Source organism: Equus quagga, chromosome 3 (genome assembly GCF_021613505.1).
Source record: "Equus quagga isolate Etosha38 chromosome 3, UCLA_HA_Equagga_1.0, whole genome shotgun sequence".
NCBI lineage: Eukaryota > Metazoa > Chordata > Mammalia > Perissodactyla > Equidae > Equus > Equus quagga.
The window spans coordinates 62,204,397-62,225,369 of record NC_060269.1 but is presented as its reverse complement, the minus strand read 5'-3'; the positions used below and the strand labels follow the sequence as shown (position 1 = coordinate 62,225,369).

The following is a 20,973-nucleotide window of genomic DNA, read 5'->3' as shown; positions in this document are numbered from 1 at the left end:
CTTAGTATTTCTGGGATCAGGAAATCTTATTCTATAGAATTTAGTGTGCTTTCTTTTCTCACTTTACAAACCAAATATTAAACTGTTATTATTGTTATTTCTTATGTCCACACTGTGAATTAACCTGGTAGTTTAGGGTTTGAGTTTTTCTTTCCTAGGAGGGATTTTATTAAAGGCTGGGATTCAAGTAGTTTGGAGTTGTTATTCTGCAAAAATCAATCTAATTGAAAATCTTTTTCTCTTCCATTATGAATTGAGCATATTCCTTAAGAGAAAACATCAATTAAAATGTTTTTTTTTTTGAGGAAGATTAGCCCTGAGCTAACATCTGCTGCCAATCCTCCTCTTTTTGCTGAGGAAGGCTGGCCCTGAGCTAACATCCGTGCCCATCTTCCTCCACTTTATATGTGGGACGCCTGCCACAGCATGGCTTGCCAAGCGGTGCCATGTCCGCACCCGGGATCTGAACCGGCAAACCCTGGGCCGCTGAAGTGGAACGTGCGAACTTAACCGCTGCGTCACCGGGCCAACCCCTCAATTAAAATATTTTTAAACCTTGAGTGTATACTTACAATATACAATTATGTGGCTGAGCAGAACTTCTCTGTTAAATTCCAAACCTTTTGGTGAAGAGATCCTTTTTAATTCATGGATGCCTCACCTCCATATCTAATGCCACCTAAACTTCCTTCAAAATGTCACTGCCTGTGGCCCTTTCTTTGCCTGCCTTCCTTCCTCTCCTCCTTCCTTTTTCTTCCTTACATCCCTTTCCTCTCCCCTCCTCTTCTCTCCAACAATGCACTGGGGCCCTTATCATCTCTCAGGGATTACCACCTCTGTCCTCTGGATTTTCAACTTTTTGTCTCTTCTAATTCTTTCTCCTTAGCTTTTAGATAGGTTCTATGATCTCTCCAATCCTAAACACCGGAAGTCCCCTGACCTAATATCCTCCTCTAGCTTCCATCCTATCCTGGTCTTGATGGTAGTCTCCTACAAGGGCTTTTTGATGTAAAACTGCTTTAAGCATGGAAGTGTCTTTGAGCTGGAAATTAGCCTCCTGACAACACTGTCTCTAAATTAGCATATTCAGGATAGAATGTTTCCTTAATCCCAGAGACGGAACCAGAATTGGTCATCAATGATGATTAGCAGTTGGAGAGTTATGAAACAGGGACCTAATTCTAAGTGTTTGTAAATGTTGCTCTCTATGGGCTATCACCTTTTAAAATATACTGAGCAGTGATTAGAAATTATTAGGCTCAGAAGTTTAAATGGAAAATTTGATTTTTGTGTAGAAAAAAGCATAATGGCCACTGTAAAATGTGTGCTAAATATTTGACTTATATAACTTCCCTCTGAGGAATCATGTTCAAAGGATGCCATTTCACCCAACTTGTAGGCCTAGCACAGCGTCTGTTACCAGGAGATAGCACAAGGGACATCAGTGTCAAAGGGGTTCTTTTGATGATTATTTTTTTTTGTCTGTCAGATTTGTCAACCCACAGACATGTTAAACACTGGTTTCCACACCATACTGGGAAGTATAAAATGACACTGACCTATCCTAGCAGGTTCCCCTCTAGGGGAATATTGTCGTGATATTGGAGTAAAACTTCCTTCCTGAGGGACAGATTTTAAATACCAGACAGGCAGATGACATTGTTTGGCCACAGAATTGGAAATATCAGTGAATAAAGATCTGTGGTGAGGTTATTGTTATATTTTTTGGTCACAGTGTTGGTTTATAGTGGTTTTCCTGAGAATCCTACCCCAAGGCCTTCATTGTTTGAGTTTTGGACAGGCAACTTCGCCTCCCCAAGCCTTGGTTTGTTTCACCTGGAGCATGAGAAGGCTGACAGGGTGCTCTGAACCCATAGCCTTGACTTCTGTGTCTTACAAACTCAGCACTGAAGCCTCATCTGGCAGCAGGCAGCCCCTGGGAAGCCCACTGTGAAAGGCTAAGGTGTGTGGTTTTCGAAGAGATGAATCATGGGCATAATTTCTACAAGTGCAGAATTACGCAGATTGTGAAATAGAATATCTTTTGACATCTAAGAATTTCTACGTTGTTAGAACTGCAGTTTGGCTCTTCCAGATGCTTAAATAAGGCCCCTACTCTGGTTAAGCATATGCAAGCATTTTATGTTAATGTTTTTAAAACTATTCTCACGTTATATTACTTGTCCACCTGGCCTGCAGTGGAGTGAGGGAGTGGATGGTTTTTGGGGTGGGCTTCTCTCATTCTGGGTTGTTTATGCTATGCTGAAAAAGTCAAACTAAGTATAACGCTTGGCCCTTTGACATATACTGGGTGTTTAATCCTCCCAACACCTTGCAAGGCTGTTAGGATTGTGTAATCCCCTTCTCAGAGAGGTCGTATGACTTATCCCAAGTCACTCAGCCAGTGAGATGGTGGAGCTAGAATTTGAGCCCAAGTCTAACTGACCCTGAAGTCTAAGCTCTTTTTACGACCTCCCCTGACTGGTTGAAGAAGCCCTGGGCAAGTCTGGTAGATTTAGAAAAGCCTTTCAGCTGGATCCATGCACAAAAGCATGATTTCCAGCCAAGCCAATTTAGCAAATTGATTTGTGAATTTCTTTGCTTTCCCAGAGTGCTCTGAAGGACTCTTGAGACACAGCTTTTGCTGGGAAAATACTGTTTGGAGCAACGTCTCCTACTATTTATTGTTTTCCCCCTTTGATTTTAGTAGCATGTATTAACGTACGGCAGAATGTCTTACATCTACTGACTGCGAGTTCACCAAAGCAACAACGGCATTTTCTACTTGTCCAAGCTCATTCTTCAGCTTTGGATGTATTAATATTTTATGCCAAAATAGTATCACCATTTTCAATTTCATTATCTATTGGTTAGTCATTTGAATGTAATTTAGAGAATGCTGCCTAAATAGGAATTTATAAATTTAATCCACTTGAAAGTGGCCATTGAACTGCCATTAGGCATCTAGATTTGAGTGGATAATGTAAGGAAGCATAGAGTGAGGGACAAGGGCATGCTCGTTGTGAAAAATATATAAATCTGTTATTATATCAAGTGACCAGAGAATGTAGAGATGGTTCTTTGAAAACTATTTCTAGCATATAATATTCACAGATTATTTTAAAACTAAGACATTGATTTTTTTCAGATTTTCTTTTGTGGACCATTGGTTAGTTTTGTCCTTGTCTTGTTTTTCTGTGACCACAGCTCTGTAGCTCCTTTGTTGCTCTTTCTCTCCTCTGCACTTTAGGACAATGATAATGAAGGCCGTAGGCTCTGCTCTCCCAGTGGGCTTCTCCTCCTCTGCGTGTGATGCTCTCTTTCAAGTCAGTGGGAGCCCTTTTTTCACAAGCTGGAGAAGTGGAACTGAACATTTTGCAATTACTTAATGTCTTTGTTCCTGATGGCTGAGAGTGCCCTATGGCCATCGTCCCTTTAATCCTACAACAGCCCTGTGAAGTAGGCATTATTGTGCTCTTTTAGAGACAGAGAAACTGAGGCACCCAAAGATGAAAGAAATATGGTCTAGTAGAGGGAATGCTTTTTCAGGCATGAGGACATCCACATTACATTTGCCAACATGCTGTGCTCGACTTAGAAAGGTTCTCTCCAGCTCTCAATAACTTAATGAAAGTGACATCCCGTTGGCAGCGGGCCACTCCATCCACGCGGAGAGCACAGGCTCCAGCCTCTCTGTGGTGGTTGTTCTTAAGCACGGAGCAGCTATTCATTTGATTAAAAATGCACTATAGTCAAGAAGATTCAGCATTTCAAAATAAAATGGAAGCTTATTAATTGAGAAGAGTGCAGAGAAATCGGGGGTTGGGCTTCCATAATTTGTGAAGATTTTTAGTACAGTTTTTAAAAGTGACGTACAATTTCCTAAGACTTTAAAGTACAATACTTGATCCTAAAATTTATCATCCAAACTAGGATACTTTGGAGAGTGAAAAGCATGCTATTAAAAATTGTGTTGAAATAATGAGGTGTAAACCTGGAGGGTTTCAGGCAACTTGGATGTAATGTCTCCCTATAATGAGAGTATATATTATAAAATATTGTGCCAAGACTAATAAATACACATTAACTAAAGTTGAAATAGAAAAATAATGAACTTAGATTTATAAATGAAGTAAACAAATGAAAAAATTACAATGCAGTAGACTTACATTTTATATAATATACATCAACACCAGTAGTTATGCTAACTTCCAAGATTTTACTCAATAGATATTGTTATATTCTTTCTAAATGACTTGAAATTAAAAGTTAATTCATATTTATAAAACCCAGTTAATAGCACTTCAGTCAGCGATGGGGAATTGGTCTGATTATACCCTTGCAATTTTAATATTATACTCATCCTGTTCAATGATGGAGGGTGAACTCCCCATCGCGAGAGGTATTCAAATGATAGAGAGAGATCATTCTTAACCAATTGGAAAGTAGAGCTAAATAGCCTTTAAGATCCATTTTTCTCAATTAATGAGAATTTACTTTGTTTCAGAATGCTAAACCTTTTTGGAAAAATTACTTCTGACTCAAAATTCTTTGATCCTATCATTTAGAAACCCACATCCAGGCTGTTTGGTGAGAGGTAAGATTCTGCAGTGAAAAATTAGAATCTTCAGTTATTGACACCAGGCAACAACGGCAGAAGTCCCTCAGTGAAGTCTTGGCGTTGTGGTTTTTAGGCTGTCAATGGTCTGACAGCAATGCTCTGTGAACACAAACCCCTGCAAAGTGTGTTGTCTTTGTCAGGTTCTCTTAGGGCTCTTCAAACAAGAGGGGGCAAAAGACAATCCAAGACATCATGAAAATGTGCTGATGATCTTGTTACGCATCTCTGTTTATAGTCAAGGTGCCAAGAATTCGCTAGACTCTTTCTGGAAAAGCTGTATGGAAGGACTGATCCCAGAGCCGGGGCCAGTGGCTGCCAGAGGCCCATAGGTGCACTCCACTCTGGGGGACTCACCTTTGGCACCCCAAGGGAGAATGAGATCAGTGTCTGTAGGATGAACCAATCATAAGACGTTTTTTCCCCCAACTTGAATTGGAGGTGATTTTTGAAACAGCCACAGTTATTTTGTCTGCCAGCCAAGGAAACAGCATTGAAAGCAGCAGGCAATATGTCAGACTTCAAAGGAAAATATATTGGTGTCTCATTGGCTTGAATCCAACATTATGTTGGTAAATAATCAAATCCCGGTGTGGCATATTTCTCCCTGAACCTTGACTGAAAACTATTGAAGACGATTCTGTGAGCTGTGGAGTGGCAGTCACTCATTCTAGGAAAAAGGCCAGAAAGAATGACTTTGAAATGTGTTTGTAATTAACTAAACAATCGAAATTCACAAGACTGTTAGCACAGGAGGCTGCTAGCTGGTGCAAACTTCTTATGTGATGAGGCACTTGGGGAAGCAAAAATAGGCCTTCCTCCCGTGGTAATCTGAAGCACCTTTAAAGGAGAATGACGGGTCATTTGTAGACGTGTTCGAAGACACATTTTATTTTATATATCTTTTTCAGGTGTATGATGATCTCAATTTTTATTTTCTTCTTGAGTGTAGAGAGGTCAGTATGCAGCCACCTGGTCCTGGTCCTGGTCCAGAAGAGCACAGGTGTGACGTCAGAGAGGGTATCCTGGGGTGGGGAGGGTGAAGGGGCAGTATACTTAGAGCATGGAAGCTAGAGTGTGGCTGAGGATTTCTATGCTTGGAGAATGGAACTGAACCCATTGTAGGAAGGAGTAAATCAAATAATGTTTGATAAGGTAACACTTCACTTGTTTAGAGACCACATATCCATCCACCTCAACAATTTGGAATGCATGTAAGAACCAGAAAGCAAGCCCTCCCCCACAACCAAGTTGTAGAGAAGTTCCTGAAGAATTCAGAATTCATGGAAGTCTTTGCAGTCAGGTAAAGCTTGGTGTGTGACTCTAGGCAAGTTTCTTACCTGCTCTAAACCCCACTCCTCATCTGTAAAATGAGGGGGAGAATACTGACCTCATAGGGTTGTTGCCAGAATGTCTTGAGGTAATGCATTGAGGCATTTAGGATATGCGGGTAACAGGAGTGTGCTGGCAGATCTCAGGCGCTGCTGCTCACAGGGCAAGCCACTGAGGTGCTACCTGGGGAGCCACCTGCTCTTCCTAGTCAGAGCTAGTTGTGATCAAGGCTCCAGACAAGTGACCCACACATCAGTCAGTTCCATTTGATCCATAATCTCTCCTGCACGATACCTGATGAGTCCTTAACTCAGGGATTTTGAAAAATAGCAGACAACATTAGTTGAGAACAAATCTAACATTGCTGGGTACTGGCCAGTCCTAGATAAACTTTCTTTTAGGCCCACCCTCGTCACTGATCTCAGTTAGACTGATTGCTTCCTTCTGAATCAGTACAGAGCTCTCAGAAAATGCCGTTATTTCTCTTCTGGCCTCAATGTAGAGTTGATCAGTTGTAGCTAGTTTTTTCAGTGTTGTTACTTCACTAGTATACAGTGACCATCCAACTGACAGACTTTTTTTTTTACGTTTTGAAAATTAGAGATTGATTTAATTTATTCTACAAATGTGGCAGAAATTCCTTAAATTTCTACAGAGAAAATATGCTCAGTAGGATGTACAGGAGAAATAGTCAATTATACTTCCACTACTTCTCTGTTAATGAACTTTTTTTTTTAAATTTTTTTTTTTTTTTTGAAGAAGATTAGCCCTTAGCTAACTACTGCCAGTCCTCTTCTTTTTGCCGAGGAAGCCTGGCTCTGAGCTAACATCCGTGCCCATCTTCCTCCAGTTTATACGTGGGACACCCACCACAGCATGGCTGCCAAGCAGTGTCATGTCCACACCCGGGATCCGAACCAGCGAACCCCGGGCCGCCGAGAAGAGGAACGTGCGAACTTAACCGCTGCGCCACCGGGCCGGCCCTGTTAATGAACTTTTTTTAAAAAGAGAAACATAGATATGGAAAACACCAAAAACTAAAAAAGTTAATTGTTATTCAATTTAACTCAACTAGCATTTTTAAGAAAAATATTAGCCCCATGTTGTAGATAATATAAACCAGAATATTCTCTCTCTCGCTCTCACTCTTCCCAACTGTTTATCTTGGGCCTTGTTATGAAAAGAAATAAAGGAAAATTAAAATATATACAAGACACGGCAAAATGGCATTTATTAGAGTTAGGTAAATATTAGACCAAAGAAAAATATGAGAAATGAAATATACAAAGAGTGCATGCCATAATACAATATAATTTATAAAAGTTGGCCACAAATTTGCTCTATATTTCCTAGCAACAACATGAAGACCAATTAGCTGTATGACTGGTTTCAGTTTTGAAAAACTGTAGTAAAATATACATACTATAAAATTTACCATTTTATTCATTTTTAAGTATTTACTGGCATTAAGTATGTTCACATTGTTGTGCAACCATCACCACCATCCATCTCCTAAACTTTTCATCTTTCCTAACTGAAATTCTTAGCTGTTATATAATAGCTCTCTATTCTCCCTCACCCTGCCCCTGGCAAACACCATTCTACTTTCTGTCTCTATGAGTTTGGCTACTCTAGGTACCTCATATGAGTAGAGTCATTCAATATTTATCCTTTTGTGACTGGCTTATTTCACTTAGCATAATATCCTCAACATTCATCCATGTTGTGGCATGTGCCGGAATTTCCTTCCTTTTTTAAGACTGAGTAATATTCTATTGAATGTATATATCACATTTTATTTGTCCATTCATCTATCAATGACATTCAGGTTGCTTTCACCTTTTGGGTATTGTGCTATTGAACATGAGTGTACAAATATCTCTTTGAGATCCTGCTTTCAGTTCTTTTGGTGAATATACCCAGAAGTGGAATTGCTGGATCGTATGTTAATTCTAGGTTTCATTTTTTGAGGAACTGTGATACCATTTTCCACAATGGCTGAACCATTTTACGTTCCCATTGGCAAAGCACAAGGGTTCCAATTTCTCCACATCCTTGCCAACACTTGTCATTTTGTTTGTTAATAGCCATCCTAATGGGTGTGAAGTGGTGATTGCTTTCAGTTTTACTTAATGCTACTGAAAGTCTACATGCTTGGAGTAATCATAAAACTTCCTGATTCTAGAACCAGAAAGAGGACACTGTGTAAGGTAAGACAGTATACAGGACTGCTGATAACAACCTTAGAGTGAGCAGCATGAGGCGATTCATGAGCTGTTGGTCACACTACTCTTCTCTTTGGCCTCCTGGCATCACCAGGGGTGATTCGGTCCACCTGCTCCCCACAAGTGCCACAGTGTGTTTCTCTGGTGGGCTCTGGCTTAACCCAGAAGCTAGTTGTATTGTATCTAAAACAATAGATGGACTAGATATCTTTTAGGGAATTTTATATCAATATTATTTCTCTCAGTGGATTTTTAAAAATATTTATTTTTTGGTCCTTTATTGTGAAAAATTTCAAACATATATAAAAATAGAGAGACTAATATAATGAAGTCTCACTCATTCGACTTCAACAGTTACCAGTTAGGGCTGAATGTTTCACCTATATTCCACTTGCTCTCTCTTCCACACCAGGTTATTTCAAAGCAAATCTTAGATATCACATTATTTCATCCATGAATATTTTGGTATATATCTCTAAAAGAGCAGTTTTTTAGAAAACATTCCAAAATGCCATTGTCATACCTAAAAAAAAAAATAGTTCCTTAATATCAAGCATCCCATGAGTCCATATTTCCACTGTTATCTCGCAAATGTTTTTTCAAACCGTTTGTTTGAACCAAGATCCAAATAGAGTCCACACATTGCAATTTGTTGATATTAATATTTAGTTTCCTTTAATCTATAAGTTCATCTCTCTCTTTTTTTCTTGCAATTTGTTTGTTTAAGAAATTAGGTCATTTAAACTGTACTATTTCCTTCAGTCTGGGTTGAATGATCGTGTTCATCAGGCCTCTGTGTTTTCTATAAATTGGGAGTTAGAGGCCTGATAAGAATCCATAGGTGGGGTGTGTAAGTCATTTGATAATTGGTTCTCTCTATTTTGGTGGTTAACAGCCATTAATGATCATTGCCTAGATCCATTATTTTATTAGACACTGCAGGATAGTCATATTTTAATTCTAGCATTTTCCTTTATTTATGAACTAGAATATTTCTATTAAAAAACTTCCCTTTTATCAACTCCTTGGCTACCTTGACATCTAGCTTGATTAGGAAAGCAACTTTATTTTTTCTGGTATTTACCATTTTGCTTCAAGTATCTGAACATGGGCTAAACATATATTTATGAATCAGAAGTATATGTAATTATAATTGCATAAGTCAAAGGTGATTTAACAGTGGAAAGAGATCAGGATATAGAGTAGTAAGATCCTTAGGTTATCTCCTCCCAAAGATGCACCAAAACCACAACTACATATAGGACAATGATTGCTGAGCATGACCTGAAAACTAGCAGAGCACAATCAAGGATATAAAGAAAAAGCCACATTGAGATGGGTAGGAAGGGTGGAGATGCAGACTGCTCAGGACCCATACCCCCCCCACATGGCGATTCACAAGCCAGAGGGATATCACAACCATGAAGGTCCTCCTGGATGAGTGAGGGGCCTAAGACCCACATCAGGCTTTCCAGCCTCGGGGACCTGCACCAGGAAGATGAGCCTCCATAATGTCTGGCTTTGGAAATCAATGGGGCTTACATCCAGGAGAACTGGTAGGCTATAGGAAACTGAGACTCTACTCCTAAAGGGTGTGCCCACTAACTCACTCATTCTGAATCCCAGCACAGAAGCAGCAGTTTGAAAAGTGCCTGTGTTATACATGAAGGAGATTCACTGATTACTTTTAGGGCATGTCCTGGAGGGGCAGGGATCTGTTGGAACTTTCCCTGGGGATGGAAGTGCTGGTAGGTGCCATCTTTTTTCATTCTCCTTCTACCTAGCTGGCCTGGCCCTGGCAGGTGCCATTTCTAACACTTTATATCTACCTTGCTAGCACCATTCATCCTGCCCTGGTGTTCTGCTGTGGACCCACACTGGCTGATGTCCCTCCAAAGCAACTCTAGCCTTGCTCCACCTGGTGGGTGGCCCCAGCCAGCACTGAAGCCCTTTCAAAGTGGCTCCTGCCCAGGGGCCCAGTCCCACATACCAGTGTGCCTGCAGCAATTGTGGCCCAGGCACAGCAGGAGGGTGCACACAGCCGACACATGGGACATACCTGGAGGACCTGGCTCTAGTGGCCAGTTAGGATTGTGCTGCTAGGCCCCACAGGACACCACCTTCTACATAAGGCCACCCCTTCAAGATAGGAGATGTAGCTGATCTACATAATACATAGAAACAAGGATAAAGAGTTAGGCAAAATGGGGAGATGGGGGAATATGTGCCAAATGAAAGAAGACACAACCTCAGACAAAGAGCTAAACAAAACAAAAATAAGCAATCTACCAGATAAAGAGTTCAAAGTAATGGTTTTGAAGGTACTCACTGAACTTGGGAGAAGAATGGATGAACACAGTGAGAACTTTAAAAAAGAAATAGAAAATATAAGAAAGAACCAATCAGAGCTTGAGAATACAATAACTGAAATGAAAAATACACGAGGGAATCAACAGCAGATTAGATGATGCAGAAGAATGGATCAGCGATCTGAAAAACAGGGTAATGGAAATCACTTAATTGGAACATGAAGAAGAATTAAAAAAAAAACAAGGGTAACTTAAGGACCTCTGGGACAATGTCAAGCATCCTAACATTTATGTTATAGGCATCTCAGAAGGAGAAGAGAGAGAGAAAGGGACAGAAATCTATTTGAAGAAATAGTTGCTGAAAACTTCCCCAGTTTGTTGAAGGAAACAGACATCCAAATCCAGGAAGCACAGAGAGTCCCAAATAAAGTGAACCCAAATAGACTCACATCAAGACACATTGTAATTAAAACATAAAAAGTAAAAGATAAAGAGAGAATCTTAAGAGCAGCAAGAGTAAAACAACTCTTTGTGCCCAGGGGAATCCCTATAAGACTCTCAGCTGAGTTTTCAGCAGAAACTTTACTGGCTAGAAGGGAGTGGCACAATATGTTCAAAGTGCTGAAAGAAAAACACAGCCAAAAATACTTTACCCAGCAAGGTTATCATTCAGAATTGAAGGAGAGATAAAGAGTTTTCCATATAAGCAAAAGCTGAAGGAGTTCATCACCACTAAACCAGCCTTACAAGAAATGTTAAAGGGACTTCTTTAAATGGAAAAGAAAAGCCCATAGTTAGAAATAAGAAAATTGTGAAACAAAAAATCTCATTGGTAATGGCAAACATATAGTAAAGGTAGTGGATCAACTATCTATAATAAAATATTGTGGGGAGAGTAAAAATGTAGTGCTTTTAGAGTGCACTCATGACCATCAGCTTAAAATAGACTCATATATATGTGTATACGAACCTCATGGTAACCACAAACCAAAAACCTGTAACAGCTACACAGAAAATAAAAAGAAAGGAATACAAACATAACACTAAAGAATGTCATCAAAGCACAAGGGAAGAGAGCAAGAAAAGAAGAAAATAACAGAGAAGAACTACAAAAACAACCAGAAAACAATTAACAAAATGGCAATAAGTACATACTTATCAATATTACTTTAAATGTAAATGGACTAAATGCTCCAATCAAAAGACATAGGGTGGCTGAATGGATAAAAGAAAAACAAGACTTGTATATATGTGCCTACAAGAGACTCATGTCAGATCTAAAGACACACAAAGACTGAAAGTGAAGGAATGGAAAAAGATATTCCATGTAAGTAGAAACAAAAAGAAAGCTGGAGTAGCAATACTTATATAGACAAAATAGACTTTAAAACAAAGACTGTAACAAGAGACAAAGAAGGGTGTTACATAATGATAAAGGGATCAATCCAACAAGAGGATGTAACACTTGTAAATATCTGTGCATCTGACATAAGAGCACCTAAATGCATAAAGCAATTATTAACAGACATAAAAGAAGAAATTTGTAGTAATACAATAATAGTAGGGAAATTTAATACTCCACTTACATGAATGAATAGATCATCCAGACAGAAAATCAACAAGGAAGCATTGCCCTTAAATGACACATTAGACCAGATGGACTTAATAAATATATACAGAACATTTCAACCCCAAACAGCAGAATACACATTATTTTCAAGTGCACATGGAACATTATCCAGGATAGATCACATGTTAGGCCACAAAATAAGTTTCAATAAATTTGAGAAGATTGAAATCATAACAATCATCTTTTCTGACCTCAATGGTGTGAGACTAGAAACTCATTTCAAGAAGAAAACTGGAAAAAACACAAACACGTGGAGGCTAAACAACATACTACTGAACAAACAATGAGTCAATGAAGAAATCAAAGGGGAAATAAAAAATATCGTGAGACAAATGAAAATGGAAACACAGCATTCCAAAATCTATGGGATACAGCAAAAGCAATTCTAAGAGGGACATTTACAGTGATACAGACCTACCTCAGGAAACAAGAAAAATGTCAAATAAACAATCTAATCTTACACATAAAGGAAGTAGAAAAAGAAGAACAAACAAAGCCCCAAATTAGTAGAAGGAAGGAAATAATAAAGATCAGAGTGGAAATAAAAGAGATATAGACTAAAAAAAAAAAAAAAAACAACGGGAAAGATCAATGAAACTAAGAGGTGGTTCATTGAAAAGATAAATAAAATTGATAAACCTTTAGCTACACTATCAAGGGAAAAAGAGAGAGGGCCAAAATAAATAAAATCAGAAGTGAAAGAGGAGATGATACAGCTGACACCACAGAAATACAAAAGATCATAAGAGATTACTTGGAACGATTATATGCCAACAAACTGGACAACTTAGAAGAAATGGATAAATTCCTGGAAACATACAAACTTCCAAGACTGAACTAGGAAGAAATAGAAAATCTGAACAGATCAATTACTAGTAATGAAATTGAATCAGTAATTAAAAAATCTCCCAAGAAACAAAAGTCCGAGACCAGATGGCTTCACAGGTGAATTCCTCCAAATGTCTAAAGACGACTTAATCTCCATCTTTCTTAAATTATTCCAAAAAACTGAAGATGAAGGAACACTTCCAAACTCATTCTATGAGGCCAGCATTACCCTGATACCAAAACCACACAAAGACACTACAAAAAAAGAAAATTACAGGCCAATATCCCTGATCAACATAGATGCAAAAATCCTTAACAAAAAATTAGCTGAGTTCAACAATACGTTAAAAGGATCATACACCATGATCAAGTGGGATTTATCCCAGGGATGAAAAAGGATGGTTTGATATTTGCAAATCAATTAACATCATAAACTACATTAACAAAATGAAGGATAAAAATCATATAATCATCTGAATAGATGCAGAAAAAGTATTTGACAAAATCCAACATCTGTTTATGATAAAAAGTCTCAACAAAGTGGGTCTAGAAGCAACATACACCAACATAATAAAGGCCGTATATGGCAAACCCACAGCCAACATCATACTCAATAGTGAAAAGCATTTCTTCTAAGATCAGAAACAAGACGAGGATACCCACTCTCGCCAGGTTTTATTCAACATAGTATTGGAAATCCTAGCTACAGTGATCAGATAAGAAAAAGAAATAAAAGGCATTCAAATTGGGAAAGAAGTAAAACTGTCACTATTTGCAGATGACATGATACCATATATAGAAAACACAAAGGCTCCCCCCAAAAATGTTAGAACTAATAAATGAATTCAGTAAAATTGCAGGATACAAAGTCAATATGTAGAAATATGTTTTGTTTGTATACACTAATAATGAACAATCAGAAATTAAGAAAACAACCCCATTTACAGCTGCATCAAGAAGAATAAAATACCTGTGAATCAATTTAACCAAGGAGGTGAAAGGCCTGTACTGAGAAAGATAGCCCATGTTCATGGATTGGAAGAATTAATATTGTTAAAATGTCCCTACTACCCAAAGTAATACAGATTCAATGCAATCCCTATCAAAATACTAATGGCATTTTTCATAGAACTAGAAAAAATAATCTTAAAATTTGTGTGGAACTACAAAAGATCCCAAATAGCCAAAGCAATCTTGAGAAAGAAGAACAAAGCTGGAGGTATCATGCTCCCTTATTTCAAACTATACTACAAAGCTATAGTAATCAAAACTGTATGGTACCGGCACAAAAACGGACACATAAATCAATGGAACAGAATAGAGAGCCCAGAAATAAACCCATGCATATTTAGTCAATTAATCTACAACAAAGGAGGCAAGAATATACAATGGGGAAAAGACAGTGTCTTCAATAAATGATGTTGGGAAAATTGGACAGCCACATGCAAAAGAATGAAACCGGACCCCTCTCTTTTAACACCATACAAAAAAATAAACTTGAAATGGATTGAAGGCTGGAATGTAAGACCTGATACCATGAAACTCCTAGAAGAAAGCATAGTCAGTCAGCTCTTTGACATTGGTCTTAGCAATATTTTTCAGATCTGTCTCCTCAGGCAAAGACAACAAAAGCAAAAATAAACGAATAGGATTACATCAAACTGAAAAGCTATTGCACAGTGAAGGAAAATTTCATCAACAAAACAAAAAAGCAACTTGCTGAATGGGAGAAGATATTTACAAGTAATATAGCCAATAAAGGTTAATATTCTAAATATATAAAGAACTTATACTGCTTAATATCTAAACAAATTGGGTGAAAAAACCAAGACAATTTGATGGAAAATGGGCGAGGACCTGAATAGACATTGTTCCTAAAGAAGATATACAGATAGCCAACAGGCACGGGAAAAGGTGTTCAGCATCACTAATTACTAAGGAAATGCAAATCAAAACCACAATGAGATATCACCTCACGCACATCAGAATGGCTATAATTAAAAAGACAAGAAATAACAAGTGTTTGAGAGGATGTGGAAAAAAGAGAACCCTTGTACACTGCTGGGGGGAATGCAAATTGGTACAGTCACTTGGAAAGCTGTTCCCCCCCAAATTAAAAATAGAACTACCATATGATCCAGCTATTCTGCTTCTGGGTATTTATCCAAAGAAAATGAAAACACTACTTCAAAAAATATATGCACCCCTATGTTCATTGCAGCATTATTTATAATAGCCAAGTATGGAAGCAACCTACATGTCCATCAATAGATGAATGGATAAAGAAGATGTGATATATATACAATGGAATAGTACTCAGCCATAAAAAAGAATGAAACCTTGCCATTTGTGACAATATGAATAGATCTAGAGGGTATTATACTAAGAAAAATGTCAGACAGAGAAAGACAAATGCTGTATGATTTCGCTTATATGTGGAATCTAAAAAACCAAACAAATGAGCAAACAAAACAGAAACAGACTCAAAGATACAGAAAATAAAGTGGGTGGTTGCCCGAGGGGAGGGAAGTGGGGGATGGTGAAATAGGTGAAGTGAATAAGAGGTACAAACTTCTAGTTATAAAATAAATAAGTCATGGGAATGTAATGTACAGCAGAGGGAATATAGTCGGCAATATTGTGATAACTGGATGGTGACAGATGGTTACTCGACTTGGCTGTGGTGATCATTTCGTAATGTATATAAATGTCAAATCACTAGGTTGTACACCTGACACTAATATAATATTGTATGTCAACTATACTTCAATTAAAAAAAGTGATTTAACAAGTGATGGAAACCTCTTTAATTTGACTGAATGACTATTTTCACTTGGGCATTTAACCAAATTATTGAAATTTGTAACCATTTGGTCAACGCTTGAAAATATAATCACAGTAGACAGATTGCCTCAGCAGATTTGGGTAAAACAAAGAAGCAGGCACACAGTCAAGTGGCAGAAGGTGATGTCTCTGGCAAAGCTGGATTTAAGAAGTAGCCACCTTCTTTGCTGTTCTCACCCCAGATCTTGTGACCAGGGGATGTGCTGCCATGTGGGTCCCAGTCCAGAACCTCAGCAGGCCAGGATGAAAAAGCCAGCTCCAGAAAGGGCCTGAGGGCTGAGGGCCCTCGTGCTTCTAGATGTGGAATGCTTTCAAAATATCGAGATGATGAAAATGGATAAGCAGCGGAGAAATGACAAAGGCTCCCCAGGAATGCTGCCCACTGTGAAGACCAACAGCTGGGCTGTTTCACCTGGAGCGCTTTTTCATGCTTTGGCTTAATATTGTGAACGCATCTGAGGGTAGCAGGAGACATATTTATCAGAGTGCAATTTGCATACTCTCTGGCTTCCAGTTTTCACTGACAGAGTAGTTAAAACTATCTGCAGATCTCACTGCCAAGCATTTTGGGATTCAAGAAGGGGAGCTATTTACTGACTCATTTTTTAAATGTCTTCTTATTTTTATTATTTATCTCATATATTTTTTTGTAAGTTATCTCAAATTCTTCTTTCAGAATGATGCCATGTATAAATACAGTAAATAAAAGTAAAATAATTTCTAGAAATGAAATTTATTAGGTCCAATAAAACATACTTTTTTTTAAAGGCAATCAAAATCAGACACTGCCTGTTCTATTCTTCCAGGCATAAATGGAAGTTATCGCTGAAACCCTAGGAAGTTGGGGTTCAGTTGGAGCAACATGTAGGATCCATGCTGAGAAACAGTCCTGTAGCTCAGGATAGCTTTGGCCAAAATAGTGTGAACAATGGTGAAAGACCCTGTGAACTTCTCCTAGATTCTTGCGTATAGAGTGCCAGCAAAACCCCAGGTGTCCATGACACAAAACACCTTCCATCTTCTTCTTCTGTCATCAGTGCCCCAGGACTTAGACTAAGGATTATAGTTGACTAAGACCAAGTTTCCTTGTTCAGCACAGTGACACTGGAACCAACAGTGGTTCTTGCCAGAGGGATGTCTTTCTGGTATATGTCCCACTGTATAGCCTTCCAAGTTTCAGCTGTGATTCCAAGACTCAGGATAATGTGGAAAGAATTAATGATAGTTCATGGTAGACCTTATTATGAACAAACTCAAAAAGATATTTAAAAAATGTGCTTACCATAAGATGAGTGAAAACATCCTCAGATGTGCCTGTCCAGAATCAAGCTTACTCAGGAATCAGTGCTTTCTTTTGTGGGAAAAGACATTTTTTTTTTTAGCCACATCTCTGGTCTCCCCTAAAAACTCCTATGCAGTCATGTGAATCTCAAATGTCTTTCTGTGTGATGACCCTTTTCTAGTGTCTTAATTTCGATAATATATTGTGACTTATCAGGTCAAGATGGAAGTGTCTCCAGGTGGAGGCCTGCATCCTTCTTGATTCTAACACCCACCAATTCCTTTGGTACTTTGGAGAATCTCTTGTCACTCTTTTTTCCACCAGGCTTTCTTTTCTTTGGCCTATGACCTTGGTTCAGGTGGCAGTGACATTTGCACTGGGAAGATTGGAAGAGTTTGTATTCACCTGAAAGGGAGCATTAAATCAGGTAGGATCTGGGGAGGGTCTTGGGGAAAATTTCAGGAATATGATGACAGTTGGAGCTTAGAGTGAGAACTGCCTGAGCAGCGGGTGAGCTGCCAGGAATGCGTGGCCACTGCTCCCTAACATTCCTTTCTTTTGGCTGAATAACTGGTGATGGGCAAGTATGTCCTTTGGCCAGGCCTTACCTTGTCAGCTTTGCAGTAAAAATGTGCAAGAGGCTGACCACAGGAAGAAGAAGGTCCCGCAGGCATGGATTCAGCATCTGGCCTTGCTTTCCCACATGTGAAACATAAGAGTTGGATTTCCAAGCAAATAGTATGCACTTTGATCCCGGTGCCAATATGTGGTCTTCAGTGACTAACAGACAGCCAGGCAGGTACACCGGCTGAATGATGTATAGCTTTTCAATTGCTGTTAACCCATTGGTATCTGGACTGAAATTTTTGTCCCTATTTTTCCTTTCATGTAGGACATTTTTAATCTACCTTGCAATCAAGTGGTTGTAAAAACACGACCACCAACAACAAACAACATTCATATTTGGGTAGTAAGTTTCATATTATAAAGTATTTTCATATATATAATTTGATTTGTTCTTTATTTAACTCTGAGATGAGAAAATTGAGGCTCAGAGAGATTAAGTGACTTTGTCAAGGTCAGGCTGCTAGTTAATGGTAGAACTAGGTCCAGCACTCAGATAATTTATTCACTTATTCATCAAGTTAATTTATTGCAGCGGGAAACAGCCAGGAAAAATTCCTCCTTCAAAGAACTTACACTCTAGTAGAGCATGGCAGAAAATAAGATAAATATGTAAAGTATATGGTATGGGATGGGATAAGAGCTGTTGATTAAAATAAAGCAGGGGAGGAGAATAGGAAATGCCAGGTTGGGGTTGGGGTGGGAGGGTCGCAACTAAAAATAAGATAGTCAAGGAAGGTGTCAATGAAATGGTAATATCTAAGCGAAGACCTAAAAGAGGTGAGGGAGGTTGTCATACAGAGATCTGTGGAAAAAGCATTCTAGGCAAAAGGAATACACGTGCAAAGGCCCTGAGGCAGGAGTGTGCCTGGCCTGAAGCCTGTATGCTAGAGTGTAATAAGCAAGGGGTGGGTAGTGGGAGCTGAGGTCAGAGACTCAGGGGGTGTTAAATCATGAAGGGCCTTGTAACTGTGTGGACTTTGACTTTTATCTTGCACGGTATGGGAAGCCTTTAGAGGGTTTTGGGCAGAGGAGGGACATCATATGACTTATTTTTTAAAAGAATTACTTTGGCTGCTATGTTGAAGGTAGAATGTTTAGGATGTGAGAAAAGAAGCAAGGGTACCATTTAGCAGGCTACTGCCTCCTAGTCCAGTACTTTGGCTTGAACGCACACTGCCTTTAACTAATAGGAACAATAATAATGCTTTATCTGTACCCTTGTGGATCTTTCTCAAATGCTGTATCTTCATAGTTTTAGAATATTTTCTATCCCTGTGTATTAAGAATTTAAATGGCTCTTAAATGATGCATTAGCTAAAAACAGATATGAATCCTTTGTAGGTAGTATTTCGGTATCATCATTGCTCTACTTACAGATCAGCATTCCTTGCATTTTTAGGTAGAATGGGTTAAATTAAACTGCTCAGAATCCTGTTGAATGTGTGCATTGGATTCCATTCAAAATGGGTTGTTCCACAAGACAATGAACAGTTTAGAAGCATTTCAGATTGTACTTCCTGCATACGCAACATGTGGAATGGACCACAGGTCAAAGGAATGTGGTGATGTGATTTAAAATTTGAAATCAATGCTTAAAATAAGAATAAAATTTATCAATGAAGTATATCAACATTTGCATAAATCTTTTAAACTTCTAGCTTCCAAAATTTTTGGGATGGAATGGCAGAAATTCATCGGCCAAATTTGAGTTTAAATCCTAACTCGGCTGAGTTCTTGCATAAGTTTCTGAACCTCTAGCTGATAATCATTTTATCTCTGGATAGAAGATTTAAAAAAAATCAGTTGTCTGAAGGGGCTGAAGAGCAACTGAATTTTGGTCTCTGGGCAGAACCTGGAGGGAACATGGTTCTTGAAATAAGGGAAACAAACTTGGTAAGCACCACATTTAACCAGCTTTTTCATTGAGGGCACTTCCCAGTTCACAGTTGCTTATAAAAAATGAGAGTGCAAATAAAAAGTGTCTTTCTTACTGGGCTGAAGAGACAGAGCTTGAATCTAGGAGCTGCTAGAGTAACTAGAAGTCAATGGGGAACCCTCTGGAAGGAAGGAGAATAGTAAAGGAGCCCCAAAATTTCTGTATCCATTCCCCTCAAATCTTGGCTGCCTCTATCTGTGCATACAGGGTGAGATGCCAAGGAAACCAGCTCTAGAAGCCTGAGATTTCAGCAGCTGCTTGGTTCTGAGAGACAGTTGGAGTTTAAGTCCTGCTAAGTTAGAGAGACTTGTAAAAAACGTTAGGCTTTTCTTTGAAACTCTAGAAGGTGTAAGCTCAGGATAAAGGGTTCCATCCCAGGGCTAAGGGGAAAAAGCAAAATAAACCCATTCTTGTAAAATCTAAAACTAAGCTTCCACAGCATCAAGATGGCCCAACAGTAATTTAATTTATTTTCAGGGCAGAATTTAACATTCTTTGGAGAAATATCACAAAATCTAACATGTGTCATCCACTGTGTTTAGTATGCAATAAAAATTATCATATACGTGGAGAAACAGGAGAATATGATTAATAAACAAAAAAAGTCAATAGAAGTAGGTTCAGAGAGGAATCAGATGTTGGAATCAGCAGACAAGGACTTAAAAAGATATTATAAGTATGTTGAAAAATTTATAGGAAAAATGGACAGAATGGGTTAATAGGAAAATATTGACACAAAACGTAAACTATGAAAAAGAATGAAATGGAATTTCTAGGACTGAAAAATATAGCATCTGAAATAAGAAAAACAATTATTGGATAGACTTAACAGGAGATTGGACATTTACAAGAAGGGATCAGTGAACTAGAAGGTGAGTCAATAGAAATTATCCAAACTGAGGGACAGAGAAAAACTATTTTTTTAAAAAAATGAACAGAGCCTTGGTGATTATGAGATAATGTCAACTGGTCTAATATATTTGTAATTGGAGTGTCAGAAGGAGCCCAGAGAGAGATACTGGGGCAGAAATATATATTTGAGGAAATAACCATAAATTTGATGAAATACCATTGGGGGGTAGTCAAGATGAATGCCAAATCTGGAGGGTCAAAGACAAGGATAAAATCAGGACCAAGGAACAAAGAGTTTTGAGTAGGGATAAAGATTAAGTAAAAATAGATGACTAGAAAACAGAGAAGGTCCATCTTGCTTGAAGACCACCTCTTCTTTATCTTCCTCCTCTGGTTTCATAGTGACTGTATTCAGATGGACTTAGACCTGGGTTCAAACACCAGCTCTACCTCTCACTAACAAATCACTACAGTCTGCATCCTGGGATCA

At 38.5% G+C, this 20,973-nt stretch overlaps 1 protein-coding gene across 3 annotated transcripts in view; it reads left to right on the top strand.

Annotated features, from left to right (window-relative positions):
* MSRA (methionine sulfoxide reductase A) overlaps window positions 1-20,973 on the top strand; it is a 385,457-nt gene that overhangs the window by 149,688 nt on the left and 214,796 nt on the right. The window lies entirely within an intron of this gene.